Source organism: Somniosus microcephalus, chromosome 22 (genome assembly GCF_052327205.1).
Source record: "Somniosus microcephalus isolate GS21.2 chromosome 22, FLI_Smic_1.0, whole genome shotgun sequence".
Lineage (NCBI taxonomy): Eukaryota > Metazoa > Chordata > Chondrichthyes > Squaliformes > Somniosidae > Somniosus > Somniosus microcephalus.
In genome coordinates, this window is record NC_141008.1 from 74,210,834 (window position 1) to 74,231,229 (window position 20,396).

The 20,396-nt window shown below is 47.5% G+C and overlaps 1 long non-coding RNA gene across 1 annotated transcript in view; it reads right to left on the minus strand.

The window, feature by feature from the left end:
• Window positions 1-201: 201 nt before the first annotated feature.
• Window positions 202-20,396, minus strand: part of LOC147102535 (uncharacterized) — a 50,004-nt gene continuing 29,809 nt past the window's right edge. The window contains exon 3 of the long non-coding RNA XR_015073286.1: window positions 202-4,310. This is a non-coding gene — a long non-coding RNA (uncharacterized LOC147102535). The remainder of the gene's footprint in view (window positions 4,311-20,396) is intronic.

The window sequence follows — 20,396 nt, forward strand, 5'->3', positions numbered from 1 at the left end:
TGACCCTTAGTGTTGGGGGGATTAAATACGTGGGGTTACGGGGATAGGGTGGGATATGTGTTGGTGTAGGGGTTACGGGGATCAGGTGGGATATGTGTCGGTGCAGGCTCGATGGGCCGAAATGGCCTCTATCTGCACTGTGTGGTTTCTGTGATTTCTGTGATTATCACACTGCTGTTTGTGGGAGCTTGCTGTGCACAAATTAGCTGCCGTGTTTTCAACATTACAACAGTGACTATATTTCAGAAAGTACTTCATTGGCTGTAAAGCGCTTTGGGACGTCTGGTGGCCATGAAATGCAATTAATTCTTTCCTTCCTTCTTCCCTTTCTGCCTCTTCCTTCCCTCCCTCTATTTAATGTACAAGTACTTCCACATATAATGTCAGTGAACCATTTGCAATAGAAGAAAATGCTGAAAATACACAACAGGTCAGTCAACACCTGTAAAGAGAAAAGACTTTAATAAGCTGTCTTTGCTCATTTGTAGATGCTAAAGGACTTGCTGTGCATTCGAACATTTTCTTGGTTATATTTGATTTTCAGCAATTGCATTTTTGCCTATTTATATTTATATAGAGTGCTCTGGCTTTAGTAACTATATTTTTCGATGGTGATAATGAAAATCCCTGCTGTGATTCACGATTGTCGTGGAAGTCAAGCAATTGTAAGGCTCACAATAACTGATGTAGTTTAACAATTTAATCTGCAAAGTTGACAAACTGTATTGAAGATTTTAGGTTTGAATCACTGATGTGATCATCCTTTAAATTAATAATAGACCTGAAAAATACGAATTAAAATCCATTCACTGCATGCCAGTTTTCAATTGTGTGTACGAGTATTGTTTCTCCAATTGAATATTTTTGACCTCTGTGCACCATTATAAAATAGAAATGATTGCCACTATAGGAAATTGTAATTTTCTTGCCATTGTAATTTTTAAAATTTTTACTGAACAGGCAAAGTTGCTACTTTTTGCTTCTTCGTATTATCAAAAGTAGCAGGTATGTCCCAAAAGCTACCAGCAGTACACGATTGGCCATGCATGTTGAAACACCTCTTGCATGTTTCTAAGCAGATAATATACAGCCAGGGATCAAAATAATCATTGAAGAATGTTATTACCCAAGAACTGGGAAGCAGGCCCGATGGGCTTGATGACATTGAGAACTGATTTGACATTTTACGCTGAAAGCATTTTCCCACTGAGAGGAAGGGAGAATCGACAGACAAGTAACTATTTCCCTTGTGGCAGGCTCACTATTGACAAAGGCCTGGGAGCTGATCCTCTAGCAATCCTTTCTACTGGGGAAGAGGTGAATGGTGTCAGGAATTAACAAAGTCTAGGTATTTTTTTAAGTCTTAATTTTGCCCTCTTCATTCGATTACAATAAGTATATACTAATCTGGGTCATTTCTGTTCAGTATGTAGTTTTATCGTGCGCACTACCATTCTCCTCATTGTGAACGCTAATCTTATAATTCATCCATCTACTGAAGTTTAACTCTTAAGCCATTATTACTCTAAGTACGAAACAGGATTTCTGAAAAATAACAGTTTTTTGTATGGCAAGTTTAGTTGTACCATGATCTTCTCATTCACAGTTATAGGATAACGCCTGTGATATAACATCTCAATTAGTACTATTTCTGAACAGTCTCAAACTGAGTCACCCACTGATGCATGTGATGGATTTAGTCACAACACACAGCTGGTGCTTCACCAACTACTGTTCTTCTCAGACATTTCCCTCGCACATACTCATTCACTTATCAATTACACCATGCAAAAATTGAAAATGCTTACCTATTGTATGTGTTGGGAGGGGCAGGCAATTTAACATTGCCCAGGTCTCTCTGTGTGTGATCTTTCCCCACCCTATCCCTTCCCAGTGAAGAACTCCCTTCAGTAACTGAATCCATTGTCCCAAACCAGCCCAAATGAGTCACATTGAATGGTGCCACACAGGCTAGACAGTATACTTCCTGAGTCACTGCCTTGGGATCACATCAAATTACTCTCTATTACATTCCATGAACCTGAAAACAAAGTACATCGTTCTGTCTTATATGTATGTTTAAATAAAATAAAGTAAGACACTGGATGAAACTCAGGACAATGAACATTGGAACAAGATTTAATACTATTTGCAATAAGAAGCTTGGAGATCACATCACCAACTTGAAGAGACTGGGACCCCTGCCTCATAGGGAATGATGGCTCGTGACTTTGTACAAAGAGCCGAGACCTGAGCGCTCTAATGTCATTAACTGTAAATAAAATGTTCAAATTTTAAAATAAAAAAAAAAATACTATTTGCAATTGAAACTAGCATAACTAACAGGCTGATTGGGGTCCCAGAGCATAAAAATGTAGTATGGCTGTTGCCCAGTCTACTACACCCGCTGTATATTTTACATGACAGCCACACTCTGTATACTGTAATTTAATGTGTTACTACATTAGCAGCTGGGATCTGTGATTGCTCTTGTTTGTTTTAAGACATCTTTTAGAACAAGATTGTAGTCTTGCACTATTAAACATATGGTATTTGCTTTAAATAGATAAGTCTGTCAGACGCTAATCAGTTATGACAGCACTCTAGATGACATAGGCAAACAATTTGCTGCCTGAACAAAAGCATTTTGGATGACGTCTTTTCAGAATAATGGTGGAAGGTGTAGTTAGGAATGCAACAATGAACACATTTCCAGGACAGTGCCAGAATTGTTGCATGACCTTTAAGGGGGTAGCTGAGCAAATATTCACTTTATCCAACTCTAAACTGTGATTGGTTTGTTCGGCACAAATTGACCTAATTTTACATAGTTTAATTAGGCTTGTGGGTATGACTCATCAGGACTATATATTGTGCAGGTGTTAGGCTGTAACTATATTTAGACTGCTGACTGTCACTAAGAGGCATATCTGTTTCTGAGCATGATCTCTCTCTCTTAAAGCTAGTGCAGTGCGCCCCCCCTTATTAAGTTGTAAGTGTCAGGAGCTGTGATTATTCTACAGCTTAGGTTTAGTGACCCTCCCGAATAACATGTTACTAATTAATACCAGCACACTTACTATGAGTAAAGTTACCAGAAGCCTTCAACATTCTCAGTATTTTCAGGCCTCTGAGTTAAAGCTTCCTGGATTGGCATGTTGCTGGGGAATTTACTGTTGGCAGTTTCTGAGGGCAGGAGCAACATCATTTGACGAAACAATAATTATTTTGAACTGATTTGGCGGGTCTCTTAAAGGGAAAGGCTGGCACACCTACCCACCCTCGTGGCTGCAATATATCAGGTTGTGGTTTGGTGGTGACAGTGCGTCATTAAATTGAACTTTGGAAAGGAATTGCTTGTGCAGTAATTTAAGTATAGCATTCATCATTTGCCAATGTTTGATTTTTAAGTTAATTTGACTTTTATGTTGAACTGAAAATCAAAATTAATTTTATAGATGAAAACACACTAGATGTTCTGTAGGTTTAAATGAGTTGTATTTAAATATTCTCAAGGCCAAGCATACTTGACACCCTTGTAACCTTTCAACCTTGCCTCAAGCTTGGGAATACTTTCAACATGTTTTCCCACTCCAATCATCTAAGCGAAAACCATTATCTGTTGCCCCAAAGATAGGGTGTCTGTGATTCAGCTTGTTACAGCGGCCATCCTCCATTTTGACCGTAGCAATTTTTTTTTAAGGACAGAGATTCCCCTATGTATCACATCTATATTTTAATTTGTTCCCACATTTGAATGTGTTCACTTGTTCCCTGGCTCTGCATAATTTGTTGGATCCGAGAATATGGCTAGAAAGAGAGGAACAAAACCCCTCCGTGACGGCGGCAGATGCTTCTCCAGCAGGAGTCAGTTGGCTGAGATGAGGCCACCTATCCCATTTGATTCTGTGCTATGAGTATCGCTAATGGATTCCAGTATCACATGCCACTGGCACTTGAATCCATCTGCTCATGGGCCTGGCGAAATTTGCTGTGCACAAGTCCACGATGCATAATATCACTGAGGATGGTCTCTCTAACTGCTTGCCTAAGTTCCAATCTTTATTGTGCACATGGGTCACCATGGAGTATGACACAGTGTCCACCAGTTCACTTAAAGCTTTTCATGATTGTTGGACACACCAGGACATGAATGCTTCATTGACACAACCTGACTAATCATCATTTAAACTTACCCATTTTTAATTTGAATAGGCTGATTCTATTGATGGTGTTCTCTTTCTCAGGGAGGGAGGGGTGACACTTGTAGTTGTCCTGGTAGCATTCGGTTCAGTGCCATTTCCATCAGCCTGAATAAAACAGAACAAATCCATAACATAAGGCTTGTGAAAGATCTGCATTTACTGCTGCTGAGCGCTTGAAGTTGCGCTATGTTACTTCAGAAGTCCACACGATGGTAGATATAGCAGTTGATGAAGCATAAGCTTTCACCAGATGGCAAAAGATGGAGCTGTTACAGAGAATGTTTGGAGCAAATTAGTCCTGACTTCTCAAGAACTGAGTCTAGCTGAAGCAGCAACCTGAAATGTTATGTTATGCACTTAGGCTGAAAAAAAGCCATCAGACCCAAGTACCACTCACAGCACACATTTTACAAATGCTGGAGGGCCTGCCTCTTTGAAAACCGGACTTAATCATGACAAATGAAAGATTTTGAGGCTTTATAACTGAAGAAGCTGATTAGAGTCATAGAGTCATAGAGTTTTACAGCACAGAAAGAGGCCCTTCGGCCCATCGTGTCTGCGCCGCCCATCCATCCCTGTTCAGTCTAATCCCATTTTCCAGCATTTGGTCCATAGCCTTGTATGCAATGGCATTTCAAGTGCTCATCCAAATGCTTCTTGAATGTTGTGAGGGTTCCTGCCTCTACCACCCTTTCAGGCATTGAGTTCCACATTCCAACCACCCTCTGGGTGAAGAAGTTCCTCCTCAAATCCCCTCTAAATCTCCTGCCCCTTACCCTGAATCTATGCCCCCTTGTTATTGACCCCCCTACTAAGGGGAAAAGTTCCTCTTTATCTACCCTATCTATGCCCCTCATCATTTTGTACACCTCAATCAGGTCCCCCCTCAGCCTTCTTTGCTCCAAGGAAAACAACCCCAGCCTGTCCAGCCTCTCTTCATAGCTGAGGCGCTCCATCCCAGGTAACATCCTGGTGAATCTTCTCTGCACCCTCTCCAAAGCAATCACATCCTTCCTATAGTGAGGCGACCAGAACTGCACACAGTACTCCAGCTGTGGCCTCACCAGCGTTTTGTACAGCTCCATCATAACCTCCCTGCTCTTATATTCTATGCCTCGGCTAATGAAGGCAAGTATCCCATATGCCTTTTTAACCACCTTATCTACCTGTTCCGCTGCCTTCAAGGATCTATGTACATGTACACCAAGGTCCCTCTGACCCTCTGTACTTCCTAGGGTCCTACCACTCATTGTGTATTCCCTTGCCTTATTTGTCCATCCAAAATGCATTACCTCGCACGTTTCAGGGTTAAATTCCATTTGCCACTTTTCCGCCCATCTGACCAACCCGTTTATATCGTCCTGTAGCCTGAGGCTTTCCTCCTCGCAATTTACCACCCCACCAATTTTCGTGTCATCTGCGAACTTACTGATCATACCTTTTACATTCTCATCCAAATCATTTATGTAGATCACAAACAACAAGGGACCCAGCACCGATCCCTGAGGTACCCCACTGGACACAGGCTTCCAGTCACAAAAGCAACCTTCGACCATCACCCTCTGCCTCCTGCCACTCAGCCAGTTTAGGATCCAACATGCCAAGGCACCCTGGATCCCATGGGCTCTTACCTTCTTGACCAGTCTCCTATGCGGGACTTTGTCAAAAGCTTTACTGAAGTCCATGTAAACCACATCCACAGCATTTCCCTCATCCACCCCCCTAGTCACCCCCTCGAAAAATTCAATCAGATTTGTCAGACATGATTTACCCTTGACAAAGCCATGCTGACTATTCCCGATTAATCCTTGCCTCTCCAAGTGGAGACTAATTTTGTCCCTCAGAATTTTTTCCAATAATTTCCCTACCACAGATGTTAGGCTCACTGGCCTGTAATTCCCTGGTTTATCCCTGCTACCCTTCTTGAATAATGGTACTACGTTAGCTGTTCTCCAGTCCTCTGGTACATCCCCTGTGGCCAGAGAGGTTCAGAAAATTTGTATCAGAGCCCCTGCAATCTCCTCCTTTGCCTCCCACAGCAGCCTGGGATACATCTCGTCCGGGCCTGGGGATTTATCCACTTTTTGGCCTGCTAAAACCGCTAGCACCTCCTCCCTCTCGATGCTAATATGTTCAAGTATGTCACAGTCCCCTTGCCCGATTTCTATGTCTGCATCGTCTTTCTCCATAGTGAACACAGATGCAAAAAATTCATTTAAAACCCCGCCTACCTCATCTGGCTCTACACACAGATTGCCACTTTGGTCCCTAATGGGCCCTACCCTTTCCCTGGTTATCCTCTTGCCCTTAATATACTTATAAAACATCTTAGGATTTTCCTTTATTTTGCTCGCCAGTGTTATTTCATGGCCCCTCCTCGCCCTCCTAATTTCTTTTTTAAGTACGCCCCTGCACTTTTTATACTCCTCTAGGGCTTCTTCCGTCTTTAGTCTTTTGTAACTGCCAAAAGCCCCCCTTTTATTCCTAATGCATTTTTGTATATCCCTTGTCATCCAAGGTTCCCTTTGCTTGTTGGTCCCACCCTTGACCTTTACAGGAACATGTTGGCGTTGTACTCTCTCTATTTCCCTTCTGAAAGTCTCCCACTGTTTTGATGTGGATTTTCCTATAAGTAGCTGCTCCCAGTCCACTTTGGCCAGATCCTGCCTTATCATATTAAAATCGGCCTTCCCCCAATTTAGAACCCTTATTTCCGGGCCGTCTTTGTCCTTTTCCATGACCACCTTAAATCTCACCGAATTATGGTCACTGTCGCCAAAATGCTCTCCTACTGACACTTCCACCACTTGCCCGGCTACATTCCCTAGAATTAGGTCCAGTACCGCCCCCTCTCTTGTAGGACTTTCTACATGTTGGCTCAAAAAGCTCTCCTGGATGCACTTTAAGAATTCTGCACCCTCTAAGCCTTTCACACTCTGACTATCCCAATTTATATTGGGGAAGTTGAAATCCCCCACTATTATTACCCTATTATTTTTGCACTTTTCTGAGATTTGCCTACATATCTGTTCCTCTATCTCCCCCCTGACTGTTTGGGGGCCTATAGTACACTCCCAGCAAAGTGCTTGCCCCCTTTTTGTTTTTAAGTTCTACCCATATGGCCTCATTAGAGGAACCCGCTAATATATCATCCCTCCTTACAGCAGTAATTGACTCCTTAATTAATATTGCAACACCCCCTCCCCTTTTACACCCCCCTCTGTCTCGCCTGAAGATTCCATACCCCGGAAGTTTTTGACACTTCTTAGAAAATTCTTAAAAGAGAAGTTGTGTTGGTTTCTATTTCTAATCTACATTTCAGTACTTTCATCCCTACTTGCTTTCCTGTAAAGCAATATCACTTCTTTAAAATGCACAATAGTGTGGCGGAGCCACTAAGGGACTCAGACCAACTGTATATAATTCCCTTTAACAATATGTTAGCTACAGCCTGAGTCTGTATCTTTGTTTTTACTGTTTGCATGTACAGAGCGTGGTCCCTTTAAGAGCGCGGGCAAACGTGATGACGTCACGTCGTTCATCATGTGATCCCCCACTGGCGGGAAAAACATGATGACGTCATGACGCCAACCACGGGACCGCCCTAGCAGTCCTCGTGGAGCCTCCGAACTGACTAGACCTGTATACGTAGTTCTCTTGCATTTTGTTGTTAAACTCTGTTAGTTTTTCATTAAATATCATTTGTTTGATCGCCTGAGTCGACCTCAGTCTCTTGATAGGAACTAGACATTCCTACATTGGTGATCCTGACTTTTGCAAACGTTTTTCGCAGAAGGAGCGAAGCATGGAAACAAACGCCATTGCATTGAAGCTACCGCAATTCTGGGAGCGACAAGCGACCTCGTGGTTCATCCAGGTCGAAGCCCCGTTCGCACTACGAAACATCATTGCGGATCAGACCCGTTACTTTTACGTGGTCTCCGCGCTTGACAGCTCCACCGCCTCGCGGATCATCGGCCTGCTCGAAAACCCCCCGGACGACGGCAAGTATGAAACGATCAAGGTGCGGTTGCTGCAGGTCTTTGGGCTCATGAAGTCGGAGCGTGCCCGCCGACTGCTCGCTATGCCTGGCCTCGGGGACTCCAAGCCGTCGGAACTCATGAGCCAAATGCTCATGCTCCTTGGCTCCGAACCGCAATGCTTCCTCTTCAGGGAGCTATTCCTCAGTCAGCTACCGGAGCAGGTACAGGCTGCCCTGGCCCGGTCCGAAGTCACAGACTGCGCTGAGCTTGCAGCTGAAGCAGATAAAATTTTCGCGGTGACACAGCAGTACTGCGCTGCCACGAGGCGACCATCCCCCACGGACGCCGCCCCAGCCCCTGAACCTGCGGGGCTGTGCTTCTACCACGCGCGGTTTGGCGCGAAAGCCCGATGTTGCCGCCCTCCCTGCAACTTCGCGCCCCCCAAAAAATCTCCAACTGCAACCCTGGCGACAGAAGAGCGGGTCTGACGGGTGCCCCGCGGCCGCGATGGCAATCGGAAATTCTGGCAAGCTGTTGTTCATCACCGATTCCATCCCTGGTCGACGATTCCTATGCGACACCGGCGCACAGTGCAGCATTATTCCCGCGTTAACTATGGATGTTCAATCTGGGAGGCACGGTATCTCACTTGAAGCGGCTAATGGCGGTGCTATCCAAACCTTCGGCAAACGGTGGGTCCAGGTGTGTTTCGGCGGCCAGCGATTTGTTTGGGAATTTGTTACGGCCAGGGTTTCACAAGCCATCATCGGCGCGGATTTCCTGTGCGCCAACGGCCTCCTGGTCGATGTGCGGAACCGGCGGCTGGTCAACGCGGCCACGTTTCACTCCATTCCCTGTCACCGGGGCAACACCATGTCGCGCACTGTCTCCTGCGCTTCCCCAACTCCAGACGAGTTCACTCGCCTGCTTGGAGAATTTCCGGACCCGACCAGGTCTACGCTCTCCTCTACGGCCATGAAGCATGGTGTGGAACACCACATCACTACCACCACCCCCCCGGTCCACGCGCGGACCCGGCGCCTCGAACCCGGCAAACTGGCGGTCGCGAAGGCGGAGTTCGCTATGATGGAACGCCTGGGAATAATTCACTGGTCCAATAGTCCCTGGTCTTCGCCTCTCCACATTGTACCGAAACCTGGCGGCGGATGGCGGCCAGGCGACGACTTTCGACGACTTAACGACGCTACCACTCCTGATCGATACCCGATCCCCCACATTCAGGATTTCTCTGCCCATTTGGCTGGGAACACCGTGTTTTCAAAGGTGGATCTGGTCCGAGGATACCACCAGGTCCCGGTACACCCGCAGGACGTGCAGAAGAATGCAGTCATCACCCCATTCGGCCTGTTTGAATTCCTGCGGATGCCCTTTGGTTTGAAGAACGCTGCCCAGGCCTTCCAGCGTCTCATGGACTCTGTGCTGCGGGACCTCAAATTCATTTTAATCTATTTAGACGACATCCTCGTGGCCAGTCGGAACAAGGAGGAACACATTGCGCACCTGCGCACTCTCTTTCGTCGCCTCAGCCAACACGGCCTGATTCTCAACCCGGCCAAGTGTCAATTTGGTCTACCGCACATCGATTTCCTAGGGCATCGCATTACACCGGAGGGAGCAGTGCCTTTACAAGCAAAGGTAGCGGCGGTGACATCCTTTCCGCGCCCACAGACCATCAAAGCCCTGCAGGAGTTCCTCGGGATGGTAAATTTTTATCACTGTTTCGTGCCCAAGGTAGCTCTGCTCATGCAGCCCCTGTACAAAGCCCTCAAGGGCAAGCCTGGCAAGGATCCGGTTTGCTGGACGGTCGACATGGACCTGGCGTTCGTGGACACGAAAGGCGCCCTCGCCAACGCGACCATGCTGGCGCACCCGCTGCCAGGTGCCACCATTGCCCTCACCACTGACGCGTCAGACTACGCCATCGGCGCAGTGCAAGAACAGTGGGTAAATGGTACGTAGCAACTGCTGGCGTTCTTCAGCCATCAACTACGGCACAACGAGTGAAAATACAGTACTTTTGACCGGGAGTTGCTAGCTCTTTTCCTGGCCATCCGCCATTTCCGGTTCTTGCTAGAAGGGCGTCTCTTCACTGCTTTCGTTGACCATAAGCCCCTGACGTTCACCATGGCCAAGACCGCCGAACCGTGGTCAGCCAGACAACAACGTCACCTTACGTTTATTTCGGAGTTCACCACTGACATTTAGCACGTGGCCAGTAAGGACAACCTGGTGGCAGATTGCCTCTCCCGCGCGACCGTTCATGCAGTCCAGCTCGGCATCGACTTTGCCCTCATGGCTGCAGATCAAGCCTCGGATCCAGAGGTGCAAGCTTACCGGACCAGCCCCTCCAGCCTCCAAGCGGCTGACGTCCAATTCCATGCCGCGGGCACCACACTACTTTGCGACGTCTCCGTAGGAGATCCTCGCCCTATCGTGCCGGTCGCCTGGCGCCGAAAAGTCTTTGACGCCATATACGGGTTGTCACACCCGGGCATGAAGGCATCACAACGGCTGATGTCATCCAAATTCATGTGGCGGGGCATGCACATGGATGTCCTCGACTGGGCCAACACCTGCGTGGTCTGCCAAAAGGCCAAGGTGCAGCGTCACGTCACGGCTCCATTGGCCTCCTTCGCTGTTCCGGAACGTAGTTTCGATCACGTGCATGTGGACCTGGTTGGGCCACTTCCACCTTCGCACGGGTTTACTCATCTTCTCACGGTGGTGGACCGCACCACTAGATGGCCAGAGGCAGTTCCTTTGTCATCCACCACTTCCGCGGACGTAGCCAGGGCATTCATCTCCTCTTGGGTCGCCCGTTTCGGGGTACCGGCGGACATCTCGTCCGATCATGGGCTGCAGTTTTCCTCTGAGCTCTGGAACGCAGTGGCTCAAGGGCTCGGCATCAAGCTACATCGCACCACAGCCTACCACCCACAGGCGAACGGCCTGTGCGAGCGATTTCACAGGTCGCTCAAAGCCGCACTGAGGGCCAGCCTCCAAGGTGCTGGTTGGGTGGACAGGTTACCATGGGTCATGTTGGGTCTTCGCACGGCACCCAAGGAAGATCTTCGCTTGTCCTCGGCAGAGCTCGTCTATGGCCAGCCGCTCTGCATGCCAGGAGATTTCCTTCCGACTCCAACAGAGTCATGGTCCACATCCAAGCAACTCATCAGCCACCAGGAGGCTGCCAGGTGTTTTGCACCAGTACCGACGTCACATCACGGCTTTCAAAGCTCCCACGTCCCAGCAGAGCTGAAGAACTCCGAATTTGTGTTCATCCGCCACGACGCTCATCGGGATCCGCTCAAGGCCCCTTACACTGGTCCTTTCCGCATGGTGGAGCCGGGAGACAAAACTTTCTCATTGGACATCGGGGGTAAACCGGACCACATTTCGGTTGACCGGTTGAAGCCGGCTCACTTGGACCTTGACCGCCCGGTTGAGACCGCTCAGCCACCAAAACGTGGCCGGCCGACCGCCCACAGTCACCGTGCCAGATCAAGTGCGACCACCCGCCAACCCGCCCGCCGTCCAACAGCTTCCACTTCAAACGTACAGAAGTCGTTCTGACAGGCTTGTCAGGCCTCCTCGCCGTTTCACTTTTTCTGTTAAAGACAATTCTGGGGGGCGCATGTGGCAGAGCCACTAAGGGACTCAGACCAACTGTATATAATTCCCTTTAACAATATGTTAGCTGCAGCCTGAGTCTGTATCTTTGTTTTTACTGTTTGCATGTACAGAGCGCGGTCCCTTTAAGAGCGTGGGCAAACGTGATGACGTCACGTCGTTCATCATGTGATCCCCCACTGGTGGGAAAAACGTGATGACGTCATGACGCCAACCACGGGACCGCCCTAGCAGTCTTCGTGGAGCCTCCGAACTGACTAGACCTGTATACGTAGTTCTCTTGCATTTTGTTGTTAAACTCTGTTAGTTTTTCATTAAATATCGTTTGTTTGATCGCCTGAGTCGACCTCAGTCTCTTGATAGGAACTAGACATTCCTACAATAGTATACCTTTGGTACTGGTATTAGAATTAAACATGCCTGCTCCTTGAACTTATTTAATAGTATTTAAAGAGATAAAGTACCAATGCCATTTTAGGCTATACTGATTCATGGGATTATGCATAATAGATTTAATAAATCCACATAATGGCACAAGCATTAATGGCTGGTACCTCCTGAGATGTCTTGAACTTAAGTAAGTCATCTGGGAAGGTACGAAGTAAAGGGAGGGGTCACAGAGTGAAAAGTAGATGCTTCCTGAAAACAAGCTGGCGGAAAATATAAAAACTAACTCCAAATAGTAAAATAGAGGTTAGGGAGGGCATCACGAGGGAAATTAGAGAAGCGTGCAATAAGAGCACAGCTGTCATCATAGGTGACTTTAACTTACATATAGATTGGACTAGCCTAATCAGTAAAAATAATGAGGAGGAGGAATTCCTTGAGTGTTTGAGGGATGGTTATCTGGATCAATATGTCGAGGAACCAACTCGGGAACAGGCTATATTGGACTGGGTACTGTGCAATGAGAAGGGACTAATCAGTAATCTTGTTGTACGGGGACCCTTGGGTCAGAGCGATCATAACATGATCGATTTCTCACTCGAAATGGAGAGCGAAGAAATTGACTCAGAGACTAAGGTCCTGAATTTAAACAAGGGGAATTATGATGCCATGAGACGGGAACTGAGTAGGTCTGATTGGACAACGTTCCTGGGAGGACTGGAGGTAGATAAACAATGGCAAACATTTAAAGATAGAATGACAAAATTGCAAAAATTGTTTATACCAATCTGGCATAAAAGGAAATCTAAAAAGGTGACTCAACCGTGGATAACAGGGGAAATTAGAGACAGCATAAAATCCAAAGATAGGGCGTATAAAATAGCCAAAAAAAGCGCCAGAGCGGAAGATTGGGAACAGTTTAAGATAGAGCAAAGGAGGGCAAAGGGCATAATCAAGAGGGGCAAAATAGCTTACGAAAACAAGCTGGCGGAAAATATAAAAACTAACTCCAAAAGCTTTTATAAGTATATCAAAAGGAAAAGACTGGTGAAAACCAAAGTTGGTCCATTGCAGTCAGATACGGGGGAATATATAATGGGAAATAAGGAAATGGCAGATCAACTAAATGCATACTTTGGGTCAGTCTTTACGAAGGAAGACACAAAAAACCTCCCTGGGATATCGGGAAAAATAGGGACATTGGCAAAGGAGGAACTGACGCAAATCAATATCTCTAAGGATATGGTGTTAAGGAAGCTAAAGGGATTGAAGGTGGACAAATCCCCAGGGCCTGATAACATGCATCCTAGGGTACTGAAGGAGGTGGCCCTAGAGATAGCGGATGCACTAAGGATGATTTTTCAGAATTCATTAGACTCGGGAACAGTGCCGATGGATTGGAGGGTAGCTAACGTTACCCCACTATTCAAAAAGGGGGGTAGGGAAAAAGCAGGTAATTACAGACCTGTAAGCCTTACATCAGTTGTGGGCAAAATGCTGGAGTCCATCATTAAGGATGAAATAGCGGAGCACTTAGCAAATGGGGACAGGATAGGACAGAGTCAACATGGATTTACAAAGGGTAAATCGTGCTTGACTAATCTATTGGAATTTTTTGAGGGAGTAACTGGTAGAATAGATGGGGGAGAGCCAGTAGATGTGGTGTACCTGGACTTCCAAAAGGCCTTCGATAAGGTCCCACATAAAAGATTAGCATGGAAAATTGAGGCTCATGGGATAAAGGGGAAAGTTTTGGCGTGGATAGGGAACTGGCTGTCAGATAGAAAACAGAGAGTTGGAATAAACGGCTCATTTTCTGAATGGCAGGCAGTAACAAGTGGGGTACCACAGGGATCTGTCCTGGGCCCCCAGCTGTTCACAATTTACATTAATGACCTGGATCAGGGAGTCGGATGCAGCATTTCCAAATTTGCAGACGACACTAAACTAGGAGGGGGGGTGGGCTCAGAGGAAGAGACCAGGAAGCTCCAGAGCGATTTGGACAGACTGGGCGATTGGGCGGATAAATGGCAGATGCACTATAATGTGGACAAGTGCGAAGTTATCCACCTTGGGTGCAGGAACGGGAGGGCAAATTATTATTTAAATGGCAATAGATTGGGAGAGGGGGAAGTACAGAGAGACCTGGGTGTTCTTGTACACCAGTCACTGAAGGCGAGCATGCAGGTGCAACAGGCGGTCAAGAAGGCAAACGGTATGCTGGCCTTCATAGCAAAAGGGTTAGAATACAGGAACAGGGATACCTTGCTGCAGCTGTACAGGGCACTGGTGAGACCACACCTCGAGTACTGTGTACAGTTTTGGTCGCCTCATCTGAGGAAGGATGTTCTTGCCATGGAGGGGGTGCAGCGGCGATTCACCAGGCTGATACCAGGAATGGCGGGAATGACCTATGAGGAGAGACTATGTAGTTTAGGGATGTACACACTGGAGTTTAGAAGATTGAGAGGGGACCTCATAGAAGTGTATAAAATTCTGACAGGTCTAGACAGACTGGATGCAGAAGGAATGTTTCCCTTGGCGGGTGAGAACAGAACTAGAGGACATAATTTAAGGATAAGGGCTAAACCATTTAGGACAGAGATGAGGGGGAATTTCTTCACTCAGAGAGTGGTGAACCTGTGGAACTCATTGCCACAGAGGGCAGTGTACGCCAGCTCATTAAATATATTTAAGAGGGAATTAGATATATTTCTACGGGCAAAAGGGGTTAAGGGTTACGGAGAGAAGGCGGGGACGGGATACTGAATTAAAGGATCAGCCATGATCTCATCGAATGGCGGAGCAGGCACGAAGGGCCGAATGGCCTACTCCTGCTCCTATCTTCTATGTATCTATGTAAAAGCAAAGTCCATCCTGCCTGACTTGTGCAGCTGATACAAAACAGCACTGAGAGAAGCCTGTGAGCAGGGTACCCAACCGTGATCTTGGCCACAAGGGGACTTAAAAAGGAGGGATTAAAAAAATAGTTGTCAAACAATGCAGAAGCTCAGTTTGCATTGTGATATTAAAAAAATTGTTATGCAGTCAAATCAGCATTAAAGCACTGATGTAGATGCCCTTTTCCTAAGAAATCCTGCTGTAGAAATTGGTATGGGTTGTGCCTGTCTTTCAGGGATAAAACAGGCACAAAGCATACCAACTTAGCAGTGGGACAACCTGCACCCAATCTGCATGGGCGTTGGGCCCACTGCTAAATTCGTGGGGCCAGTTTTTTTTAAAAACGGCGCAAGCGTCTCAAATATGTAAATTAGGGGCCTAATGCCTATTGAAGTATCCCATTACTGTAATAATTAGTTGGCGATGAGCTGACTTCAGGATTCTTCAGCAGCCCGCCGTGGCTGCCAACTCCAAATGAGTTATGTAGTGTATGTACCTTTTAAGGGGAGAACTACTTTTTTACAGCTCCTGTAGACTGTACTACCGGCAGTGACCACACCTGTATATAAACCCTGAGTAGGGATCTGTACTGTTAGTTTTAGAGTAACCCTCATCCAGTAAACACCTGTTGATTGTTCCTCTGCAGTCTCTGTCTATTTATTGAAGGACACCATACATCAAGATTCACGGATTTAACATTGGCGACGAGTCGATTCGAACCTACCTGCAACTCTGCAGAAGAAGGCCGATTCCACCAGCACGGGCGTCGACCATCCAGCGGAGACTCCAGCGAGACGGGCTGGCAACAGGTACGGCGCAGACCCTTCCCGCACAGCGGTGGCTAGAGCCGACCGACAGCACAGGAAAAGGCCGAGCAGCGTCGGCGGGAGCAGAGAGAGGGTAGAACGCACAGGGCGCAGCCGGTGTTCAGGACCGAGCGGCGTCGACGCGAGAAGAGAGAGGGTGGAGCACACGGCGCAGCCGCTGTTCAGGACCGAGCGGTGTCAATGAGAGAGGCGCGCAGGAAAATGCACAGAGCGCAGCCGGTGTTCAAGGGCTGAGCAGCGTCCGTGGGGAAGAAAGGAAGCGCGGGAGACTCCATCTGAGCCGCAGCGGAGAAGAAGGGAGAGCGCGGGAGATGCCTTTTTTTTTTTGGAGCCGCAGCGGAGAAGAAGGGAAAGCGCGGGAGACGCCATTTTGAGCCGCAGCGGAGAAGAAGGGAGAGCGCGGGAGACGCCATTTTGAGCCACAGCGGAGAAGAAGGGAGAGTGCGGGAGATGCCATTTTTAGCCAGTCTAACCACACCCAGGGATGCCGAAGAGTGGCAGTGTCACAGCGTTCGACAATGAAGTCGAAGATTGGGTGACATATGTCGAACGCATAGAAGTGTACTGCAAGGCGAATGAAGTGCCAGATGACAGGAAAGCACTGGTATTGTTGAATTCCATGGGTGCAAAAACATATGGCTTACTGCGAAACCTAGTAACCCCAGAGAAGCCAGTGGAAAAGGAGTTTGAAAACATAGTGTCAATCCTACAGGACCACTTAGACCCCACACCGCTGCTGATAGCGGAAAGATTTAAGTTTCACAAAAGGAACCAGCATAAAGATGAAAGTAATGCTGAGTTTTTAACGGAACTGCGCAAGCTATCGAAACACTGCCAGTTTGGAACAGGACTAGCAGATACTTTAAGGGACAAGTTGTGTATGGGCTTCAAAGTGAAGGAACCCAGAAACGGCTTCTATCAGAAAAGGATCTTGCACTGGACAAGGCTTTCAGCATTGCAGTATCACACGAAGCAGCAGCACGGGGCGCGGCAGAGATACAACGGAGACCGCAAGAATATGGCACAAATGAAATGTCATACAGAACAGTGAAGTGCTATCGCTGCGGCAGAAAAACACACGACCATAAGGATTGCTGGTTCAAGGACCAAGCGTGCAGACAGTGTGGAAAAGTAGGACACATAGCAAGAGTCTGCAGGTTGGAAAAGAAAACCAGCAGCAAGAAATCCCCACAGGAGAAGTACAAGAAGGTACATAAGGTGACGGAGAGTAGTGCAGACGAACAGAAAAGTGATACAGACTCTGGAAGCAAGGAGCTGGGTTGTCTGAAACTACATAATGTGATCAAAATGGAGGATCACCAAACTATCTGGGTCACGCTCAAGGTAGACGGAGTCCAAGTGAAAATGGAATTGGACACAGGATCAGCCCTAACGGTCATAAACCGAAGGGACTGCAAGCGGCTATTCTCACATATACCCTTGAGAGATACAGAGATTGTCTTCAAGACGTACACGGGGCAAAAAGTCTACCCCAAAGGAAAAATAAGGGTGAACGTTATATATAACGGCAAGGAAACACCAAAAATGGACCTATATGTATTGCCAGATGGAGGACCACCACTACTAGGACGTGAATGGATCCGGAAGATACAGCTAGATTGGCATTCCATACAAGCACTGACTGTAGATGCCAAAAAGGATGACGACGTCACACCTGGACGACTGTCAAAAATGCTAACTGATGCACAAAAAGTGTTCCAGGAGGGACTCGGAACACTAAAAGGCATAACGGCGACGATCAAAATAGAGGAAAATGCAAGCCCAAAGTTTTTTAAGGCCAGACCGGTGCCTTATGCGATCCGCCCAGCCGTCGAAGCAGAGCTGGAAGGTTTGAAACGTTCTGGAGTACTGTCCAAAGTGGACTGGAGTGAGTGGACTACACCCATCGTTCCTGTAATGAAGAGGTCATTGAGTAATACGCCTGGGGAACCAATGAAGGTTCGCATCTGTGGGGACTTTAAGGTGACAGTGAACCCAGTCCTTCACACGGTACAATATCCGCTTCCGCGGATTGAAGATATTTTCGCCTTGCTATCTGGAGGAAAACGCTTCACTAAGATTGATCTGGCCCAGGCGTACCTGCAAATGGAGGTAGAAGAAGCCTCGAAACAGTACCTCACGATCAACACTCATAAAGGTCTCTACCAATACAACCAGCTGGTGTTCGGGGTAGCATCAGCTCCAGCTATTTGGCAAAGGGGAATGGATGAAGTCCTGCAAGGGTTCCAGGGACCAGTGTTATTTGGACGACATCCTGGTCACGGGCGAAAATGACAGTGATCACCTCGCCAACCTGGAGCAGGTGCTCACTAGATTGAAGAAATATGGGCTCCGAGCTAATCGCCACAAATGCGAGTTTTTCCAGAAGCAGATCTCGTATTGTGGCCACGTTATTGATGAAGAGGGGTTACATAAGTTCCCCTGAAAAGATTGAGGCAGTAGTCAAGGCTCCAGTACCGGAAAATGTGTCACAACTGAGGTCGTTCCTCGGGCTGGTGAACTACTACCATAAGTTCTTGCCGAATTTGTCTACAGTACTACACCCACTGAACACCCTACTGCAAACGGGGGTACCATGGAAGTGGAATGACGAATGTAAACGAGCTTTCCAGAAGTGCAAAGAATTGATCACATCAAAAGAGGTGTTGGCTCATTTCAACCCAGCACTACCAATTCGGTTGGCGTGTGATGCATCACCCTATGGTACCCTATGGTATTGGAGCGGTGCTGTCGCACAAATTCCTGGATGGCTCGGAGAGGCCAGTAGCCTTTGCGTCTCGGTCATTAACCTCAGCCGAGCGTAACTACGCCCAGATTGACAGGGAGGCCCTCAGCCTAGTGTGGGGAGTGAAAAAGTTCAACCACTATCTGCACGGGCGGAAGTTCACCTTGCTGACTGACCACCAACCATGTGCCTCCATCTTTAATCCAAAGAAGGGCGTTCCGGTGATGACTGCGCAACGGCTACAAAGATGGTCCCTTTTTCTAGGGGCGAACCAATATGAAATAGAGTATAAGGGCACGAAACAACATGGAAACACTGATGGGCTATCACGCCTGCCACTGCCTACTGCGGAGGAAGCACCAGCAGTGGACCCTGTCGAAATATTTTATTCGACTATAATTGAACGCTTGCCAGACTAACGCGGATATAGAGAAGGAGACCCGAAATGACCCGACACTGTCTCGGGTATATGATTTGACGGTGAAGGGATGGCCAACACATGGCGACTCACTGTTGCCAGCATTCTCATCCAGAAGAGAACAGCTGTCAGTATGCCAGGGGACCTTGATGTGTGGATCCTGAGTGGTAATTCCACCCAAGTTAAGGGAGAGCGTGCTCAATGAGCTTCATGAAGGCCATCTGGGAGGGGTGAAAATGAAAAGCCTTGCTAGGGCTTATGTGTGGTGGCCGGGGATCGATCAGCAAATCGAGGACCTGACAAAGAGCTGCTCAGGATGCCAGAAGGTCCAAAATGCACCACCACATGCCCCATTACACCCATGGGAGTGGCCCTCCTCTCCATGGCAACGGGTGCATATTGATTTTGCTGGTCCATTCATGGACTCAATGTTTTTAATAGCCGTGGATGCGCACTCGAAATGGCCTGAGGTGATCAAAATGTCCTCCACCACCACGGAGAAAACGATTGCAGTCCTACGGACCATATTTGCCAGGAACGGCTTGCCAGAGCAGATTTGCTCTGATAACGGACCACAGTTTGTGTCCGAAGAGTTTCGGAAATTTATGAAAAGGAATGGGGTAAGGCATTACACATCCGCCCCGTATCATCCAGCCACAAATGGATTGGCTGAGAGGTTCGTACAATCCTTTAAAAAGGCAGTAAGGGCCATGTGCGATGACGACATTCCACTGCAGCATAAGGTGGACAATTTCCTGTTAGCCTACAGAAATGCGACACATGCAGTCACCAACCAGGCCCCGCCATGATGTTCTTTAACCGAAGGTTGAGATCTCGTCTGGATTTGCTCAGACCAAATGTACGAAGAGATGTTGAAAATAAGCAATTCCAGCACATCAATGAGAAGCCGACAAGGAGCTTCAATGTAGGGCAACCAGTCTTGGCCCGCGACTACCGAACAGAGAAATGGCAACCAGGAACGATATGCACACGGCAGGGGCCACTAATGTACACAGTGGATGTTGGGGAGAAGATTGTGAGACGCCATGTCAACCAGATCCTAGAGTCACAGGAACGAGTCAACCCCATGTCTCGCGTACCTGGTGATGAACCCGACATACAGGTAGCATCTACCCCAGAAACAGTAGCATCGGAAGCTGATGCACCAACCGACGACAGGGGGCCAGAATCGCCTCCACACCAAGAGCAAGACACTCAGGAAAGGCGCTATCCAGAAAGGACCAGGAAGCCGCCCCAAAGACTGAATTTATAAATGGA